Here is a 19356-nt window from a genome sequence, read left to right as displayed (position 1 = left end):
ATTTATGATATCATACAGATTTATAATATGTTTGATTATTTGTGCTTTGAAAGATGAAATGGTAATATTATTCATTTGATTTGCCAGAGAGTAGCACATAGGATGGTGACTCCCAAACTTTGCTGCATGTTAAAATCATCTGGGGAGCTTGTAAAAAATAATGCTACTAAGATTGTACTCTAAGTCATCAACGAAATTGAATGTCTGCAGGTGGAAATCAGGCATTCAGATATTCTTTAAAATGTCCACGTGATTCCAATGTGCAGCAAAATTTAGGAACTACTATCTTAGGAAGAAACATTGATGTATGGTCAGGAGACCAGGAACCAAAGGTTTTAATGCCAATTCCTTCACTGCCCCCTCAGTCTTCACTTGTGCCACATGGGTATATTAATACTTTACCACTGTTTCCCACACTTAAAATATCTTCCATTAACAAAATAATTCATTTTCAATAGTTTGCACCACCCAAAAAAGAAATACACTGAATTAACTTTAGTTATAAACTTTGCTAGACAGTGCAAAGTATATTGATACAGAACTGGTTCCTGTTTTCCCAGAAGATTATATGCTAGAACAGACAATGGAAATGGAAACCAATCATAAACATAGACTGCATCACAAAAGCATGATGTTTAAACCTACAAATTAAAAATAAACCACGAAATAATTACAGTATGCATTTATTTTACCAAAGTATTGTGACAAGTTCAAGGAAAATTTCTTTTTGGTTTATGAAATTTGCAGTCTTCAAGTTGGTTCAGACTACTGGGGAAAAAAACTAGAATTTATATAGCAAATTTCTCTTAAGGAGTCATCATCTCCACCCCCAGCCCCAAATGTGCATCTACAGTTTTAGCTTTCTGTGTCTCTCATTACATCTCTGTGGACCAGAACCCCTGTAGCTTCCTCAGCACCCTGTTTCTGGAAGTGTCTGTGGGGGCAGAACTTCGGCATAATGCCCCAACACCCTCTGAGAGCCCCAGGAGCTTCTATTATCCTCCAGGGCTTCTGTGTCCAAAGAAAGATCCCCAATCTGGCCTCTTTCTCTGAATCTTGCCCACACTGGACTCTGTGCTGGTTGCAATTCACAGTCACTTCATTGTAGTTCAAAGAAACTTGCCCCCATGCTTCCAGTTCTGCCCTTCACATTGCCCTACACACCAACATCCTGCCCAGTGTTCAGCTCTGGGCTTGAGCTGTCCTTCTCCACATTCTCACCTGGATCCCCTTTCCCTGGCTCAGCATTTTCCTCTGCTCCTTGCATGCTATTAAGCAGAGGTACAGCTGAGCCAACCCCTCAAAGGGGACTGTAAACTGGCCTGTGACTGACCCCAGCAAGTCCTCCCTGTTTGGAGCTCATGTCACTCAATTATAGCTTTTTCTTTTGCACTTTTTTTTGTACCTGTGTCAAATGAGACACTGTTGTCAGGATCTCTGGGTCCCCATTTTCTTTCCAACCAGTCCCCGCCTAAGTATGGGAGCACCTCAGAGCTTTGTCCACATCTGTGTCCTGTGTTCATAGTCTGTTCCTGAGCTAGTTCGTTTACACTCATAGCATTTACAGTCACCCAATGACAAAGCTGTCAGTCTCCAGTATTCTCCAGAGCTTCAGGCCTGTATCTTTGCCAGAGACCTTCCCATTAATGTTCTAAAATCTTTATTTTCAAAGATTCCAAGGCCAAATGCTTTCACTTCTCCTGTTCCTCTGGTGACACCCTTGCCTCCTTTAATGACTCAACTTAGCTCCTTCAACCATGGCCAGAAGCAAGGTATTTTAGTAATAATAATAACAACAAGTGACAGTCCCATTTGTGGGGCACTTACTGTGGGGCCAGGCACCACACTGAGCTCTGTACATAAATCACAGCATTTAGTTCCTAGAGCCACCCTGCCAGGGAGGCAACACCACCTCCATTTTTACAGCATAGACAGGCTACAAACCTTGCTCCAGGCAACATGCAGACTAATATACAGTCTCCAAGTCCAGGTTGTGCCAGGTGCTGAGTTCCCATTACCCTCCCAGAACCCAATGAGGAGAGTGTGTGGGCACTGCAGACATCTCCCCAGTATTTATTACATTCTAGATGATTTAAGCCAGTGTGACACATCTCTCCCTTTGTGGTATTTAGTTCAGGGATGGGCATTCCCCCTAAAAAAGGTATGTTGAAATCCTAACTCCCAGGATCTCAGAATGTGACCTTATTTGAGATAGTAATCAAATTAAAATGAGGTCATTAAGGTAGACCTTTATCCAATATGACTGGTGTCATTATAAAGAAGGGAAATTTGGGCACAGAGACAGCACACAGGGAGAATCTGGTATGAAGATAGGAGGTAGGCTGCCAAGAGAGAAGGAACTACCAGAAGCTAGGAGAAAAGACTGGAAAGAATCTTTCCCTAGAGCCTTGCAAGGGACTGTGGCCTTGTCCATACCTTAATTTTGGACTTCTGAAGCCTCCTACTTTGTGGTCCTTTAGTACAGCGGTCCCAGGAAACTAATCCAGTTGTCCTTGGCCACTTTAGGATAATGACACAGGAGAAGAAAGCTATTCAGGAATTCTGAGAAGTCACTCCCCTTCTGCTGGTTGTGAAAGTTGATGCCAGCGACTATTGACTATTGCACAAGCATGAGGGAATCGCTACACAGTGGGCCAGAGTTCCTGGCCTCCTGCACCTGAGCCTGCCCCCATTTCAAACCTCCTGCCTTTGACAGGACCCTTTCTGCCCAGTGATGGCAGCAACATACCTAATGTCCCTATTTTTAGAGGACTTAGAGGTGAAGTATCCTGACCAGGGGCCCACAATGAATACATGGCAGAAGTAAGACTTGAGCTCAAGTCTATCTACACCCAGATTCAGTGCTCTCATGCACTATGCAATATTGATTTCTATTTCATAAAAGGGATATTTTGGCACCAAGGGCTGCTCAAGGCAGTAGATCGTTATTCCTAGCTCCTCACCTTACTTCCTTCAAATTTTAGCTCAATCTTCCCTTTGTTCCCTTGCCTCAATTCTAATGCAAATATGCTGTTCTCCTTAATCCTTGGTCCTTTCCTTCAGGCATAACACTGACCTTCTGGCCCCACTCCCCTTTGTCTTTTCCTTCCCCTGCCACTGGAGCCTTAGCCCAGGCTGAGCCACTTCTTCCTCCTCCACCAGGCTTGCCCTTTACCAGGCTGTCCCAAGAGAGAAAGAAGAAACTCCTTCTGCACCCCCAATGCACTATGGAGTTATTATGACACATTTGTTCCCATGCTAGATTGCAGTCACCTTGAGGACAGGGGTCATTATATCTTTGAATCTTTTAATCCTGATTTGGATTTCAGGCCACTTGAAAATCAAGTCAGTATCTCATCATTTTGCCAAATCACACATTACCTATTCATTTAGCAAATATTTGAGCCTCTACTGTATGTGAGGCACCATTTTTGACAGGATAGCAAAGGTCCCTGTCCACACTGAGCTAACTGGAGAGAGACAGACAGACAGAGACAGAGACAGATACAGAATGAGAGAGAAAGAGAGAGAGAGAGAGAGAGGTGCACACCAGACTTATTTAAGGAAAAAGAAATGGTTCCATGTTTGGCACATGGAGTTGTAAAACATGAAACTAGAGAGAGTAAACATCAGGACCTGGGCTCCTTATAAGCCATGTTAATTGCCTGTTACATAACATGTATTTAAAACCCTTTCATATATTAAGTGTTACTCATTCACACTAAAATACATATGAATAGAGTTTCCTTTCACCACCAGAAGGGGAATTAGCAGCCCAAAAGATGCTGGGGCAGCAAAACAAGTGAAGGGACAGATGCCCCCTTTAAGTCAGGGCTCTTCTCCTTCCCCACCCCAATCCTTTGGCGGCAAGTTCTGCTATCTGGGAAAGAGATAAAAATCTGACTCTGCAAAAGCTGTTTCCTATCAGCTTTGCTGGGCTTGGCCCTGACCCTGCTGAGCTGTAGGGCATTGAGCTGTGTAAGAACCATGTTGGAAGTGACTCCTTTGATGTTTTCAAAGGTCGGAGCACATCTCTCCCCTTTTGGAGTGTCACTCAGCTGTAGGTAGAGAATGTTTCAGCTGCTGGGAGAGCCAATTAGAGCCAATTAGAGCCCAACTAACCTCTCCTGACACCGAAACTCCTTGTAGAACTTGCCTGTTTCTTGCAAAAATAGTGTGCATCTAGCCCTAACTCCGGTGTGGAGTGTGCCTGATGACAGAAACCATGGGTAGCTTAGTCCTCGTCCACTCTGGCTGCATATTATGATCACCTAGCAGATTTTAATTGCCAACACCAAAACCCCATGCCCAGAGAGCCCAACTCAGTTGGTCTGGGTTAGAGGTCCAGGCAACAGTATTGTTTAAAAGATCCCCAGCATTGAAAAACAGTATATCTGAATTCACCTGAAACAGCTGGCTCTCTGAAATCCAACTTCTGCATCTCCCACTATAGACACATTTTTCTGGATATGTTGGCACCTGCTTCTATTACCATCAGGTCCTTATTTCATATTTCTTTATTATCCACTCCAATTTTCATTAACTCTTTCAGATATGTTCCTAATATATTTGCATTTTCATTTGATTTCATGCTTTCTTAACCAAATATTGTAGATATCGTGAACAAAGCAAGTGGACAAACTAAACGCTTTTTTTTTTTTACTTTTTGCTCAAGATAGTTGAAAACTATTTCTTTTTATCTAGTTAATGGGAAAATGAGTCCATACCATCTAGATATAAATTGGCATCTTTTACAATTATAGGCTCATGCTTGCTATGACTGTGGATATGTTCTTTTGTTTATCCATAAACATATATCATTATTTCTCATACATACACAAACACAACACACACACACACACACACACACACACAATCTTCCAAAGCACTAAGGCTTTAAAAAGCAGATATTCAATAAGAATTCTTGCAGGAAGAAATTAATGAATACACACATGGATGGATGCACAGAAGCTGAAACTAAAAGATAAAAACTTTATTCACATATATAGATATATGGATATATCACATATGTAAATACAACCTTATTTCCAGTTGGCATATTATAAGAGGACATCTGTTATAAATTTCAAAGTCTTTATTCAATCAATGTATGTAAATAACTGATATATGCATATAGCAGGATATGAGTTTTAATTTTTTAAATCATAGTGAACCACATTGATGCTTTTAATAATGATTAAATAAGCAAAACTTAATTATGTTATTATTACTAAATGGGTATTTCCAAGATGAAACATAAAATGTAAAGGGGCCTGATTAGAATCTATGATTAGAAAAAAAAAGTCACTTCCAGAACAAATCAAGTTCCAGATCATGAGAATAGTATCAAACATCACAGACAATTAAGTCCAAAAGTTTTCAAAGATTTTGATTTGGCTTGTAGCAGCAGTTTCTTTAAACAAAACCCTAAGAAGAAAACCACTATATATAACCAGAATATAACCGCCTCTTTGAAGTGTTGGGGTGGGGCCTCAGAGCAGGTGGCCCCAGCTTCCCTCCAATCTAGAGGAGCACAGTTTGGAAACCATTAATCCCTTTAAATGATTCTCTTTCTTGGCTACACTTAAGAATGACTTGGCAGGGTTCTTTAAAAAACATCAATTCTAACTACCCAAAGCAATCTACATATTCAATGCAATCCCTATCAAAGTAACACCAGCATTCTTCACAGAGCTAGAAAAAATAATCCTAAAATTTGTATGGAATCAGAAAAGACCCCGAATAGCCAAAGCAATCTTGAAAAAGAAAACCAAAGCAGGAGGCATCACAATCCCAGACTTCAAGCTATACTACAAAGCAGTAATCATCAAGACAGTATGATACTGGCACAAGAACAGACACTCAGATCAATGGAACACAATAGAGAACCCAGAAATGGACCCACAAATGTATGGCCAACTAACCTTTAACAAAGCAGGAAAGAATATCCAATGGAACCAAGACAGTCTCTTCAGCAAGTGGTGCTGGGAAAACTGGACAGCGACATGCAGAAGAATGAACCTGGAACACTTTCTTACACCATACACAAAAATAAACTCAAAATGGATGAAAGGCCTAAATGTAAGACAGGAAGCCATCAAAATCCTCGAGGAGAAAGCAGGTAAAAACCTCTTTGATTTTGCCCACAGCAACTCCTTATTCAACACATCTCTGGAGGCAAGGGAAACAAAAGCAAAAATGAACTACTGGGACCTCATCAAAATAAAAATCTTCTCCACAGTGAAGGAAACAATCAGCAAAACTAAAAGGCAACCAACAGAATGGGAGAAGATATTTGCAAATGACATATCAGATAAAGGGTTAGTATCCAAAATCGATAAAGAACTTATCAAATTCAACACCCAAAAAATAAATAATCCAGTGAAGAAATGAGCAAAAGACATGAATAGACACTTCTCCAAGGAAGACATCTAGATGGCCAACCAATACATGCTCTACATCACTCATCATCATGGAAATACAAATCAAAACCACAATGAGATACCACCTCACACCTGTCACAATGACTAACATTAACTCAGGCAACAACAGATGTTGGTGAGGATGTGGAGAAAGAGGATCTTTTTTGTATTGTTGGTGGGAATGCAAGCTGGTGCAGTCACTCCAGAAAACAGTATGGAGGTTCCTTTGTGGCACCTGGGTGGCTCAGTCAGTTGAGCATCTGACTTCTGCTCAGGTTATGATCTCATGGTTCATGAGTTCCAGCCCCACATTGGACTCTGTGCCAATGGCTTGGAGCCTGGAGCCTGCTTCGGATTCTGTGTCTCCCTCTCTCTCTGCCCTCTGCCGCTCACACTGACTCTCTCTCTCAAAAATAAATAAACATTAAAAAAAAAGAAAAGAAAACAGTATGGAGGTTCCTCAAAGAAACTAAAAATAGAACTAACCTATGACAGAGCAATTGCACTACTATGCATTTATCCACAAGATACAGGTGTGCTGTTTCGAAGGGACACGTGCACCCCCATGTTTATAGCAGCACTATCAACAATAGTCAAAGTATGGGAAGAGCCCAAATGTCCATCGATGGATGAATGGAAAAAGATGTGGTATATATATATATATATATATATATATATATATATGCATATAATGGAGTATTACTTGGCAATCAAAAAGAATGAAATCTTGCCATTTGCAACTATGTGGTTGGAACTGGAGGGTATTATGTTAAGTGAAATTAGTCAGAGAAAGACAAAAATCATATGACTTCACTCATATGAGGACTTTAAGAGACAAAACAGATGGACATAAGGGAAGGGAAACAAAAATAATATAAAAACAGGGAGGGGGACAAAACAGAAGAGACTCATAAATATGGAGAACAAACTGAGGGTTACTGGAGAGGTTGTGGGAGGGGGCATGGGCTAAATGGGTAAGGGGCATTAAGGAATCTTCTCCTGAAATCATTGTTGCACTATATACTAACTAATTTGGGTATAAATTTTAAAAGATAAAAAATAAAATTAAAAAAAAGAAAGGATCACACACACACACACACACACACACACCACACAAAACATCAATTCTAGACCCCACCCTGAGGTGGAGCACTGTATTTTGCAAAAGCTCTCCTGGTGATTCTAGTATGCAACAGGGTTAGGAACCACTGATCTAGTACAACTCCTTTAACATACAAACAAAACACTAAATCCCAGTGAGGTATGGTGACATGGCAAGACAATACAGCTCGTGGGAAGTCATGCCACCAAGACTAGAACCCAGTGATCCTGAATTCTATTCCGCCAATGGTACTATGCTCCCAGTAGATCCTCAGAAAATCTTGCTCTCTGAGGGGATTGATGGATGGCCTCCAGAAAAGTCTGTTATTACCACAACAGGGAGAAGGAGATTTTAGCATGATCTCCCAGTCACAGACATCCAAATTTGCCCACAAGATATATAGTCATGAGAAACAGCAATCAGTCATGGAAAGTTCTCACTAGGAAAAAAGACTGAAGGAAGAATGGTCAGCAAGCACAGCTCTAATGAGGTTGTCTCTCAGGAGAAAAAGAGGACACGTGATTGGCACAGCAAATAATCTTAATAATAACAACAGGTGAGATGGATTGTTCTACACATATTCTCATTTAGTCTTTACAACAAACCAATGAAGTTGATAACCATTTAGATGAGGAAACTTAAACACTTAGCTCCTAAAGAGCTGTGGTCATTTGCCCAAGGGTAGAGAGCTTTGCCTGGCTGAGCTAACAGATAAACATGGGTCTGTCCAATTCAAGTGCCTGAGTTTTCAACCAGTAGAGTATAAAATGAAAAACATAAAATTACTCACATGCCTCAATTTTAGGTGCTCTCAACTTGAACCCAAAGTCCTGAAAGGATATTCCCATCTTTCCTTCATAAAATGTTGAGTCTTAGGCCAAGTTATACACAGTTTCACACCCAGAAAGCCCATCTCCTGGCTAGAAAAACCTTTCAAGCCTCCTTGAACAAAGCTTTGCTATAAATGACTCACATTAGCTCTCTTTGTTTTGTGTATTTATTTCTCTACTATTTACTCTCATTATCCAGAAATCTATATTTTAACCCTAATTGTCTCCCTGAGGTAATGATTAAGGCATGACTCTGAGATTTGCATTGCAAACACCATGAGGCCTTCAACAGGAGCAGATGAATGCTGAATTTGGCATCTAACGGCATTTATTGCTTCATTTTCATGTCTTCCCAGTTTCATTTTGGGCCAATTTTTTAAATATTTTTTTCAAGTTCCAAAAGGATGGGGGGGTGGTATTCAGGATAATGATTTCAGGCCTACATTGACTCTACCCACTAGATCAAAACTGAGCTTTTTCTTCTTAAGACCATATCTTTGAATAAAAAACCCATGGATCAGTGCCTTATGTACATTTTACTAATGAATATTTATAGGACCACCCACAGAGTGTACAATTTCATACAAGCTACTCTATTTAGACAATGGCTATTTGGGAAAACCAGAAAGGGCTTTAGAAAAAGGCATGCTGTAAGTGGGATGCATTTTTATCCCTCCCAAAGGGAGAAGTCTTCAATGGATATCTGCTCCTTTTGGTTTTGTTGTCTTAAAAGTTTTATTTATTTTAGAAATAGTTACAACCCAGCCAGGTAAATATATTGCCATAAATTCCATTTAACTTTTTCCCTCACTGGAATAGCCTCATAAAAGACAACAAAGACCTGCAGAAAATTCAGTGAGGGAATAAGATTGTCAATACAGCGTGTGTATTTGAAAATAGAACGGTACAATCAGGTACAAAGAAGAGTCTGCATTCAAGTTAATAAAAATCAATCTAGAAGAAAGCATACCGCATTTTTGTGTCTAAGTAATCTTATCTTTTAATAACAATAAAACTTTTCACTTTACAGGGCTCTTTCTTTAGAGTCTCTAAGAGTTTGCTGACCAAGAACTAGAAAGTGATTGATGGTGTACCCAGCTGCTAAGGGTCTGTTCTAAAATCCTCCAGCTTCCTTCCATCAGTAGATGACCTCTGCTATGCAGGAGGTTCCCCACTATTACCATTCCTCAACCTGCCAATCAATAATGTCGACAAGCAAGTGTTCCAACTATGATTTCGAGTATAATTAGAAGGAAATGGAAAATCATAGAAAGTTATTTGCATTGGGTAGCATTTTGTTGCACATAACAAAATGCACTTAATAAATGGTGGCTATATCATATGAATCTAGTGACTCTAAGTACCTAAATGAAAAATAATAAATCTGATTCCTTTTCATTGAGCTACCATATTTTCATGTCTTAGGAAGCCATTGATTGCATAACATACCATCAATTTAATAGCTTTCCAGGGGGAAAAGAAAAACAACTACCACATTGAATGTATGCATCAATTATAAGAAATATATTGATTTTATAAATGTTAAAGCATAGGAAAAAATGTGTCTTAAACGACAGAAAACACAGTGGAGCACCTGGGTGGCTCAGTTGGTTAAGCGTCCAACTCTTAATTTCAACTCAGGTCATGATCTTACAATTTGTAGGTTTGAGCCCCACATTGGGCCCTGGGCTGATGGTACAGAGCCTTCTTGGGATTCTGTCTCCCTCTCTCTGCCCCTCCCCTCCTCGCTCTCTTTCTCTGTCTCAAAATAAATAAATAAATAATATTTAAAAAAACAGAAAACACAGCAAACTTAATACTTCATTTTAAGAGCACTTTTATATTCATTATCTAATTTAATTTTACCACAATTTTGTAAGGTACTATGATTATTATTCCCATTTTATTGCTAAAAATTCAAGCCTCTAGGACATTAATTTGCTCAAAATTATACAGTTAGTAAACCAATACCATAACTCTTCAATTCTAAATTCCACACACTTTCCACTACTCCTGTTACCTTTCTGTCTTAAACTAGTAGAACTTTTTCTCACCTAAAACATTTTGACTGATGCCTAGTAAGAAATATAATGTTTGAAAAGACTGCTATAGTAGATTTTTCATAACTGCTCTTGACATTCTTTCATGTTTAGGTAAGACTGTCTTCATACCAACCTATAATCATCATGGGCTGTTGCGTTAACTAGAGAAACAGTTGTCCCAAAAGGACGCAGTACTCCAGGAGTAGATTTGTATCACTGACTGAAATTTCTAATAGGTCCTCATGTATCTTTGGTGGAGAGACACTTGCTTTTGCAGATTAAAACTTTCAATTGGCTACATAAATTACCCTTCGTCAATTGTGAATCTTAACTTCTTTCTAAATTCTTGCCCTTATAAATGTACAGTGCCCATAAAGATTTATTAAGTAGGTGTGCAATCAACTATCCTTCAGTGTTTTAGTGATCAGAGTAGAGGTTTGTAAATGGCTTTCTCCGTTAACTAGGTTGCTAGAAGTTGGTTCTGTTGTGGGAGTTTGGCTGTGCCTGGATATGAGCTCATGGAAGTGCATCAAATACAGAGTTGGAGGTAAATTTGCCTAATAAAGATATGTTCCCTGGTGGCAGTATTCGGGGCTTCTGTGTGGGATGTATAGCACTAGCGGGCATCTGCCATCCTCCAGCGCATGCAGTGGTGGCTGCAATGTTGTGTAAGCAGTGGAACATTAGTGTACAATACACTTAATGTCAATACAATTAGTGCCTCAACCCAGAAGAAAACTATCTCCAGGAGAGAAAAGGATGCCCTGTCTGCTTATACCCTGAGACCTGTAGTGAAAGCCCTCAAGCCTGACTCACTGATCAATGTTTCCCACCTTAAACAAAAGGCAACTATGTTCTGCAATCCAGTCCTCCATCTCATTTGAAGGGATAAAAATAAGTGAGGACTGGGGTGCTTGGGTGGCTTAGCTCAGTCAGTTAAGCATCTGACTCTTTATTTGGGCTCAGGTCATCATCCCAGGGTCATCTTCCCAGGGTCATGGGAACGAGTCCCACAGCAGGCTTCACACTGAGCATGGAACCTGCTTATGATTCTCTCTCTCTCTCTCTCTCTCTCTCTCTCTCTCTCTCTCTCCCCTCTCCCTGCTCTGTCCTTCCCCCCTCCATCTACCCCTCTCCACCTCTCTGTCACTCTCCCCCATTCATGCTCTCTCTCTAAAAACAAAAGAGGGCGCCTGGGTGGCTTAGTGGGTAAAGCATCTAACTCTTGATTTTGGCTCAGATCATGATCTCACTGTTCATGGGATTGAGCACCACATCGGGCCCCGTGCTGACAGCGAGGAGTCTGCTTGGGATGCTGTCTCTCCCTCTCTCTGCCCCTCCCCCACTCATTCTCTCTCTCTCTCTCTCTCTCTCTCTCTCTCTCTCTTTCTCTCTCTCTCTCTCTCAGTAAATAAACTTCTAAAAAATGAAGAGTTTATATTTTTGTCCCAATAAATACCAACAAGTAAGTTGTACTATTTATCTATGGTTATTAGTGAATGATTCCTCCCAAAACTAATTTTAGCAGTGTTTATTTGAGAGTTTGAATTTGCTGTTAGCATTCAATGGCTGGTTTTGTACTTTGTACCTAATCTTCTTATTAAGTCACTTCTTACCATTTAGAGGAGACTTCTATGACTGAGTGAATAGCACAGCAAAGGCAAAGAGAATAAGAACCAAGAGAATGCCAGAGAGAGAGGAGCCAATCATAATTGTGGAATCTAGTGGAGATTCCCAAGGCAACACCAAACTGATTTCCCGTATGTAATAATCAGATCTTTTCAGAGACCAGGGGCCCTTTGAATGGCCTCAAGGGAAAACAGCACAAGCAGACAGCTTTTGAAACGAAAAAAAAAAAAAAAACTTGTTTTACTTCCCTTTTTAACATACTTTGGAAATAAAATGAGATACTTATAAAACAAATAAGAAAATTGAGTTGGTCATTTAAAAATGCCCTGACTATAAAAAAAATCCAGAGTGGTTACTTCAAGACAAACCCCCAAAACCATTTAGAGTGGGGATCCGTGGTGTTATTCTCAGCCTTATCCAGAGGCCAAGAAAGGCACAGATTACCTCAGCAGCCCCCGTTGCCTTAGGAGACTTGGATTTTACTCTTCCCACTGTGGTAGAAAGGGAACAGATGTCCCCTAGGCAATTTTTCTCCAAAGGACCTCAGAAAGTAACAGCTGCTACAGGCTTCAGCCATGCCTTCCAGGCGCTTCTGAAGATGAGGGAATTTCCTTCCTGCCTTCACCACCCTCCTGGATTCTCCACCCACAGAGCCGAGATTGCCTGGCCTGCTCCACCACAGAGCGTGAGGACAGATCTGATATACATAAATCAACATATTACTCATTTTCTAGCACTGCCTTTGACAGCTGTTACATGAGCACATTGTTAGAAACTGTCAAGCAGTGATACACAGTGCCTTTTACAACATATGTTGACTTTTATCTAATGTAGTTCCATAATTAGCCCTAGGGAAAGCAAATCCAGGCATCCACCTGGCTGTGTGATCTCAGTTAACCTTTGCTTTCTTCTGAGGAAAGTTGGCAGGGTGGTGGTGGAGATCTAGGTACCTGGGTCCCCAAGACTAAGAGAAAATCAGTAAGTGTGTGAGTTGAGTAGGGTAGGGCACACTTCTTACATCTCCCTGACCTCTACCCATTCTCCATGGAAAATATGTCTTCAGTCAGAGGCCACGGGGTCTGGAGAGCTTCTCAAGTGGTTCAGGTCCCCCAGGCCTGGATGAGAATTGAAATTGTTACTGGAAAAATCACCCTGAAACCTAGGCCATTCAACATTAAAGAATTTGAAAGAAAAAACTAAGCATTGCTTCAAATGTTATCCTTGGTCCTCCTTTCAAAAAGGTATTTCTCTTTCAGAAAAAAAAAGACAAAACTTAGAGCAATGAAAGCATATTTTCACTGAATTTCAAAATTCAGCAGGTAATTTAGCAAGGTCACTTAGCAAGGTGATATAATAGAATATATGCTTGTGGTAAGATAATCTAGACTGAAGTTCAAGCTCCTTCATTTACCAATAAAGGAGCCATGGGAAACCTTATACTTTGTCATGACTTCTGTTTTCCTCAGTTTCAAATGAAAATAAGGGCAGCAGGCACCACGTCAATGTCATTAATGCTCATTCAGCACCATGGACAGTGCCTAGATCAAGAAACAATTTAATGAATGAATTCATACACCTGGTATTCTAATAAAGACCAAAAGAGATGTAGAAACATTTTGAAGACAGAAAATCTGTGGCCAAATATGAGTTATCTGATTTAACTTTCTATGTCTGGTTTTGGGGGGCAAGTCAGAGATACAGCTCTAGTTATCTCAAAAGCAATGAACCACAAGAGATCTGAAGGAACCTGAAGGGCATGAATTGAACTTAAAGGCACAAGAATTTTCTAAATACTTATTTTAAATATTTGAAGACAACTAGAATTCCCCACATAGACATACTCCAAGTTGAAATTGCAGAAAAAAGATCTTCTCCAGTATCTCCATCTTGGTCCCATCCACTGCAGATCCTGTCTAAGCCACCCATGAGCCTTCTTCCTTCAATGAGCATCACCTCATGCACTGCAGTGTCAGAGCAAATGTGGGAATTCACAAACTGTATAAACAAGGTACTTCTTCTCAAGGAATGCATTCTACTAGTCTCTGGGTTACACCCTTAGAGATGCAATAAAGACAGAATGCTCTCCTTGACCTCAAGGAGTTAATGGCCCAATGGAAGAGAGAGTTCAACAAAGTGATGACATAGTAAGAGCTACACATAGAAGTACAGGGTAAAAGAAAAAGGGCCAAAGACAGAATCCCATAGAACAAACATTTGCAGCATGGGTAAAGATGAGAATCCAAAGTAGAAAGAAAACTAGGAAATAAATGTCATAGAAACCAATAGAGAAGAGAATTTCAAGAATGATTCATTGCTTAGATCACCTGGGTGGCTGAGTCAGTTAAGCATCTGACTTTGGCTCAAGTCTTGATCCATAGTTCATGAGTTCAAGCTCTGCTTCAGACTCTATGCTGACAGCTCAGAGCCTGAAAGCTGCTTCAGATTTTCTTTCTTTCTCTCTCTCTCTTGCTGTCTCTCCCTCACCCACTCATGCTCTGTCTGTCTGTCTCTCTCTCTCTCTCAAAATTAAACATTAAAAAATGAAATTAAGGGGGGATACTGGGAAGATGGTGGCGTAGGAGGATGCTAGGCTCACCGCGCGTCCTGCTGATCACTTAGATTCCACCTACACCTGCCTAAATAACCCAAAAAACCGCCAGAAGACTAGCAGAACAGAGTCTCCAGAGCCAAGCACAGACGAGAGGCCCACAGAAGAGGGTAGGAAGGGCGGCGAGGCAGTGCACACTACACAGACTCTCGGGAGGGAGCTGGGGCGGAAGGGCAGCCCGCCGGCCAAGCAGAGCCCCCGAGTCTGGCTTGCAAAAGCAGAGGGGTCAGACAGAGTGTGTTCTGACAGCAAGCAGGACTTAACATCTGGAAGGTTATAAGCTAACAGCTCTGCTCGGAGAATGGGAGGGCTGGAGGACAACGGGAGGGAGTGTTGTTGAGCCCCAGATGACAGAGCTCAAACTGGCAGGGAACAAAGGCACTCGCCAGTGCCATCTCTCTCGCCCATCCCCCAGCCAAAATCCCAAAGGGAACCAGTTCCTGCCAGGGAACTTGCTTGCACTGCACAAACACCCAACGCTGTGCTTCTGCGGATCTATCCCTCCGGCGGGTCTGACTCCCTCACGGTGATGCAGGGCCCCTCCCAAAGTGGATCTCCAAAGGAAAAGCAAGCTGAGCCTGCCCCTCCCGCCCCTGTGCACCTTGCTGATCTACCCCAGCTAATATGCCAGATCTCCAGCACCACAAGTCTGGCAGTGTGCAAGTAGCCCAGACGGGCCACGCCACCCCACAGTGAATCCGGCCCCTAGGAGAGGGGAAGAGAAGGCACACATCAGTCTGACTGTGGCCCCAGCGGTGGGCTGGGGGCAGACATCAGGTCTGACTGCGGCCCCGCCCACCAACGCAAGGTATTCAAGACAGCACAGGGGAAGTGTCCCGCAGTCCCAGACTGCTCCAGGGACTATCCAAAATGACAAAACGCACAAATTGGTGCAGACGCTCTGGAAAACAGTATGGAGGTTCCTCAGAAAATTAAAAATAGGCCTACCCTATGACCCAGCAATAGCACTGCTAGGAATTTATCCAAGGCATACAGGAGTACTGATGCATAGGGGCACTTGTACCCCAATGTTTATAGCAGCACTCTCAACAATAGCCAAATTATGGAAAGAGCCAAAATGTCCATCAACTGATGAATGGATAAAAAAATTGTGGTTTATATACACAATGGAATACTACATGGCAATGAGAAAGAATGAAATACAGCCTTTTGTAGCAACATGGATGGAACTGGAGAGTGTGATGCTAAGTGAAATAAGCCTTACAGAGAAAGACAGATACCATATGGTTTCACTCTTATGTGGATCCTGAGAAACTTAACAGAAACCCACGGGGGAGGGGAAGGAAAAAAAAAAAGAGGTTAGAGTAGGAGAGATCCAAAGCATAAGAGACTCTTAAAAACTGAGAACAAACTGAGGGTTGATGGGGGGTGGGAGGGAGGGGAGGATGGGTGATGGGTATTGAGGAGGGCACCTTTTGGGATGAGCACTGGGTGTTGTATGGAAACCAATTTGACAATAAATTTCATATATTAAAAAATAAATAAATAAATAAATAATCCAATTTAAAAAAAAATGACAAAACAGAAGAATTCCCCTCAAACAAACGTCCAGGAAATAACAATAGCTAATGAACTGATCAAAAAGGATTTAAACAATATAACAGAAAGTGAATTTAGAAAAATAGTCATAAAATTAATCGCTGGGCTTGAAAACAGTATAAAGGATAGCAGAGAATCTTTTGCTACAGAGATCAAGGGACTGAGGAACAGCCAGGAGGAGCTAAAAAATGCTATAAATGAACTGCAAAATAAAATGGAGACAACTACGGCTCAGATTGAAGAGGCAGAGGAGAGAATAAGTGAACTAGAAGATAAAATTATGGAAAAAGAAGAAGCTGAGAAAAAGAGAGATAAAAAAATCCAGGAGTATGAGGGGAAAATTAGAGAACTAAGTCATGCACTAAAGAGAAATAATCTACGCATAATTGGTATCCCAGAGGAGGAAGAGAGAGGGAAAGGTGCTGAAGGTGTACTTGAAGAAATAATAGCGGAGAACTTCCCTGATCAGGGAAAGGAAAAAGGCATTGAAATCCAAGAGGCACAGAGAATTCCCTTCAGACGTAACTTTAATCGATCTTCTGCACGACATATCATAGTGAAACTGGCAAAAAACAAGGATAAAGAGAAAATTCTGAAAGCAGCTAGAGATAAACATGCTCTAACATATAGGGAGACCTATAAGACTCGTGACTGATCTCTCTACTGAAACTTGGCACGCCAGAAAGGAATGGCAGGAGATCTTCAATGTGATGAACAGAAAAAATATGCAGCTGAGAATCCTTTATCCAGCAAGTCTGTCATTTAGAATAGAAGTAGAGATAAAGGTCTTCCCAAACAAACAAAAACTGAAGGAATTCATCAGCACTAAACCAGCCCTACAAGAGATCCTAAGGGAGATCCTGTGAGACAAAGTACCAGAGACATCGCTACAGGCATGAAACCTACAGACATCACGATGACTCTAAACCCATATCTTTCTATAACACTGAATGTAAATGGACTAAATGCACCAACCAAAAGACATAGGGTATCAGAATGCATAAAAAACCAAGACCCATCTATTTGCTGTCTACAAGAGACTCATTTTAGACCTGAGGACACCTTCAGATGAGAGTGAGGGGATGGAGAACTATTTATCATGCCACTGGAAGTCAAAAGAAAGCTGGAGTAGCCATACTTATATGAGACAAACTAGACTTTAAATTAAAGGCTGTAACAAGAGATGAAGAAGGGCATTATATAATAATTACAGGGTCTATCCATCAGGAAGAGCTAACAATGATAAATGTCTATGCACCGAATACCAGAGCCCCCAAATATATAAAACAATTACTCACAAACATAAGCAACCTTATTGATAAGAATGTGGTAATTGCAAGGGACTTTAACACTCCACTTACAGAAATGGATAGATCATCTAGACACACGGTCAATAAACAAGGGCCCTGAATGATACATTGGATCAGATGGACTTGACAGATATATTTAGAACTCTGCATACCAAAGCAACAAAATATACTTTCTTCTCGAGTGCACATGGAACATTCTCCAAGATAGATCACATACTGTGTCACAAAACAGCCCTTCATTAATATACAAGAATTGAGATTATACCATGCATACTTTCAGACCACAATGATATGAAGCATGAAATCAACCACAGGAAAAATTCTGGAAAACCTCCAAAAGCATGAATGTTAAAGAACACCCTATTAAAGAATGAATGGGTCAACCAGGCAATTAGAGAAGAAATTTAAAAATATATGGAAACAAACGAAAATGAAAATACAATCCAAATGCTTTGGGATGCAGCAAAAGCAGTCCTGAGAGGAAAATACATTGCAATCCAGGCCTATCTCAAGAAACAAGAAAAATCCCAAATACAAAATCTAACAGCACACCTAAAGGAAATAGAAGCAGAACAGCAAAGACAGCCTAAACCCAGCAGAAGAAGAGAAATAATAAAAATCAGAGCAGAAATAAACAATATAGAATCTAAACAAAATTGATAAACCTCTAGCCAGGCTTCTCAAAAAGAAAAGGGAGATGACCCAAATAGATAAAATCATGAATGAAAATGGAATTATTACAACCAATCCCTCAGAGATACAAGCAATTATCAGGGAATACTATGAAAAATTATATGCCAACAAACTGGACAACCTGGAAGCAATGGATAAATTCCTAAAAACCACAAGCTTCCAAAACTCAATCAGGAGGAAATAAAGAGCTTGAACAGACCCATAACCAGCAAAGAAATTGAATCAGTCATCAAAAATCTCCCAACAAATAAGAGTCCAGGACCAGAAGGCTTCCCAGGGGAGTTCTACCAGACGTTTAAAGCAGAGATAATACCTATCCTTCTCAAGCTGTTCCAAAAAATAGAAAGGGAAGGAAAACTTCCAGACTCATTCTATGAAACCAGTGTTACTTTGATTCCTAAACCAGACAGAGACCCAGCAAAAAAAGAGAACTACAGGCCAATATCCCTGATGAATATGGATGCAAAAATTCTCAATAAGATACTAGCAAATCGAATTCAACAGTATATAAAAAGAATTATTCACCATGATCAAGTGGGATTCATTCCTGGGATACAGGGCTGGTTCAACATTTGCAAATCAATCAACATGATACATCACATTAATAAAAGAAAAGATAAGAACCATATGATCCTGTCAATCGATGCAGAAAAGGCATTTGACAAAATTCAGCAAACTTTCTTAATAAATACCCTCGAGAGAGTCGGGATAGAAAGAACATACTTAAGGATCATAAAAGCCATTTATGAAAAGCCCACAGCTAACATCATCCTCAACAGGGAAAAACTGAGAGCTTTTCCCTGAGATCAGGAACACGACAGGGATGTCCACTCTCACCGCTGTTGTTTAACATAGTGTTGGAAGTTCTAGCATCAGCAATCAGACAACAAAAGGAAATCAAAGGCATCAAAATTGGCAAAGAGGAAGTCAAGCTTTCGATTTTTGCAGATGACATGATATTATACATGGAAAATCCGATAGACTCCACCAAAAGTCTGCTAGAACAGATACATGAATTTAGCAAAGTTGCAGGATACAAAATCAATGTACAGAAATCAGTTGCATTCTTATACACTAATAATGAAGCAACATAAAGACAAGTAAAGAAACTGATCCCATTCACAATTGCACCAAGAAGCATAAAATACCTAGGGATAAAT

The sequence above is a fragment of the Panthera uncia genome, chromosome D1 (genome assembly GCF_023721935.1).
Source record: "Panthera uncia isolate 11264 chromosome D1, Puncia_PCG_1.0, whole genome shotgun sequence".
Classification (NCBI taxonomy): domain Eukaryota; kingdom Metazoa; phylum Chordata; class Mammalia; order Carnivora; family Felidae; genus Panthera; species Panthera uncia.
Note: the sequence above shows the minus strand (reverse complement) of the source record.